Raw genomic sequence first — 3,802 nt, forward strand, 5'->3', positions numbered from 1 at the left:
CTCTCTCAGACACACACTCTCCCTCTCTCTCTCAGTCACACACTCTCCCTCTCTCTCTCAGACACACTCTCCCTCTCTCTCTCAGACACACACTCTCCCTCTCTCTCTCAGACACACACTCTCCCTCTCTCTCTCTCAGACACACACTCTCCCTCTCTCTCTCAGACACACACTCTCCCTCTCTCTCTCAGACACACACTCTCCCTCTCTCTCTCTCACACACACTCTCCCTCTCTCTCTGACACACACACTCTCCCTCTCAGACACACACTCTCCCTCTCTCTCTCAGACACACACTTTCCCTCTCTCTCTCAGACACACACACTCTCTCTCTCACACACACTCTCCCTCTCTGACACACGCTCTCCCTCTCTCTCTCAGACACACACCCTCTCTCTCTCAGACACACACTCTCCCTCTCTCTCTCAGACACACACTCTCCCTCTCTCTCTCAGACACACACTCTCCCTCTCTCTCTCAGACACACACTCTCCCTCTCTCTCTCAGACACACACTCTCCCTCTCTCTCTCAGACACACACTCTCCCTCTCTCTCTCAGACACACACTCTCCCTCTCTCTCTCAGACACACACTCTCCCTCTCTCTCTCAGACACACACTCTCCCTCTCTCTCTCAGACACACACTCTCCCTCTCTCTCTCAGACACACACTCTCCCTCTCTCTCTCAGACACACACTCTCCCTCTCTCTCTCAGACACACACTCTCCCTCTCTCTCTCAGTCACACACTCTCCCTCTCTCTCTCAGACACACTCTCCCTCTCTCTCTCAGACACACACTCTCCCTCTCTCTCTCAGACACACACTCTCCCTCTCTCTCTCTCAGACACACACTCTCCCTCTCTCTCTCAGACACACACTCTCCCTCTCTCTCTTAGACACACACTCTCCCTCTCTCTCTCTCACACACACTCTCCCTCTCTCTCTGACACACACACTCTCCCTCTCAGACACACACTCTCCCTCTCTCTCTCAGACACACACTTTCCCTCTCTCTCTCAGACACACACACTCTCTCTCTCACACACACTCTCCCTCTCTGACACACGCTCTCCCTCTCTCTCTCAGACACACACACTCGCTCAGACACACACACCCGCTCAGACACACACACACACCCGCTCAGACACACACACACACTCGCTCAGACACACACAAACACACACACTCGCTCAGACACACACACACACACACACTCGCTCAGACACACACACACACTCGTTCAGACACACTCTCTCAGACGCACACACACACTCTCTCTGACACACACAGGGGGAGGGAATTCTGATTGGGGGGGATCGGAGCAGGTGCCCTCCGCAACTGCTTCTCGGTGTGGGGAGAAGGAGGACCGTGTAAGTGTGCAAGGGTGGGGGAATCTGAGCAGGGGGGTTTGGAGCAGGTGCCCTCCTCCGCAACTGCTACCCGGTGTGGGGAGCAGGGCCGTGTAAGTGCACAGGGGGAGGGGCGGAGCAGGGGGAGATCGGAGCAGGTACCCTCCACAACTGCTGCCCGGTGTGGGGAGGAGGAGAGGCGGTAGTGAGGTGTCTCTCCCACCGCAGACTCATTCTTCTATCCCCCATGCCTCTTATACCCCCTCCCCCCCTCATCCCCCACTCCTCTTATACCCTCTCCCCCCTGGAGCGCTGCGTATCCGCGCCGCCCTGGTGATACTCAGGTCCTTAATCACCTCAGGCGGCTGCTGCCACTCACAGACAGTGACACACAAACACAGTGACCGTGACACAGACAGTGACTCACACACACACAGTGAGAGTGACACACACAGTGAGAGTGACACACACACACACAGTGAGAGTGACACACACACACACAGTGAGAGTGACACACACACACAGTGAGAGTGACACACACACACACAGTGAGAGTGACACACACACACAGTGAGTGACACACACACAGTGAGAGTGACACACACACACAGTGAGAGTGACGCACACACACACACAGTGAGAGTGACACACACACAGTGAGAGTGACACACACACAGTGAGAGTGACACACACGCACAGTGCGAGTGACACACACACACAGTGCGAGTGACACACACACACAGTGAGAGTGACACACACACACAGTGAGAGTGACACACACACACACACAGTGCGAGTGACACACACACACAGTGAGAGTGACACACACACACACAGTGAGAGTGATAGACACACACACACACACACAGTGAGAGTGACACACACACAGTGACAGTGACACACACATTGAGAGTGACACACACACACACAGTGAGAGTGACGCACACACACACACAGTGAGAGTGACACACACACACACACACACAGTGAGAGTGACACACACAGTGAGAGTGACACACACACACAGTGAGAGTGACACACACACACAGTGAGAGTGACACACACACACAGTGAGAGTGACACACACACACAGTGAGAGTGACACACACACACAGTGAGAGTGACACACACACACAGTGAGAGTGACACACACACACACAGTGAGAGTGACACACACACAGTGAGAGTGACACACACACATACACAGTGAGAGTGACACACACACACACACACACACAGTGAGAGTGACAAACAACACACACACACACACAGTGAGAGTGACACACACACACAGTGCGAGTGACACACACACACAGTGCGAGTGACACACACACACAGTGAGAGTGACACACACACACACACACACACACACAGTGCGAGTGACACACACACACAGTGAGAGTGACACACACACACAGTGAGAGTGATAGACACACACACACACACAGTGAGAGTGACACACACACACAGTGACAGTGACACACACAGTGAGAGTGACACACACAGTGACACACACACAGAGACACACAGTGACACTGACACACACACACACACACACACAGTGACATTGACACACACACACAGTGACAGATACACACACAGTGACACACACACACACACAATAAGCCCACCTCTGTAAACACACACAATAATAAGGCCTCTCCCGCGTTGGGGTGGGTAAGGTGTCTGGGAGGGGGTATGTGGGTTACCTGGGGCCCGGGGATGGGCTGCTGGAGCAGCATGGCCAGTGCAGCTGAGACTGGCAGGCCCGCGGAGCCTCAAGGGAGGGACAGGGGGGCGGAGCCTAAGGAGCCCGGCATTACTGGAGGAGAGAAGGGAGGGGGGCAGTGCTGTAGGAAGAGGCGGGCCAAAAAAAAAATCTTGGCAGAGTGACAGCACGGGCAGCCAATCAGGAGAGGGTGAGTTTAAATTTTTTTTTTTTTTTTAAACATTTTTGCTGGCTTCCCGGGGGCCGGACCAAATGACTTCGCGGGCCTTATACGGCCCGCGGGCCGGACATTCCCCACCCCTGCTATAAAGCCTATCCTATAATGATACAATAAATGATATTTCAACATTCAATTATTTTATTAGTAAAGATACAATGTGTATTGGATAAATAAGAATTGTTTGTAAAAGTAAAATACATATATTTAAAACCAAAAAAACATTTATTGATCATTGACACTTTATTAGCAATTTCTGACGTCTCTATTATTGTATGAAATCTAGATAATGCAACTAAAATATATTGCTATATATTCATGTAACTGTAATTAGCTATTAATTCACAATTATTAGAAGTTGACATTTAAATACAAACCCAGTAATCTAAAAACAATAGGGCACTGTTTATATAATTACAGTTATATGTATATCAATGTTTAATCAACATGTATCTATATTTCTGATATATTTTCATCTTTCTATGTTATTGTATTATGCATAGTCT

The sequence above is a fragment of the Ascaphus truei genome, unplaced genomic scaffold (genome assembly GCF_040206685.1).
Source record: "Ascaphus truei isolate aAscTru1 unplaced genomic scaffold, aAscTru1.hap1 HAP1_SCAFFOLD_360, whole genome shotgun sequence".
In the NCBI taxonomy this organism is placed as follows: domain Eukaryota; kingdom Metazoa; phylum Chordata; class Amphibia; order Anura; family Ascaphidae; genus Ascaphus; species Ascaphus truei.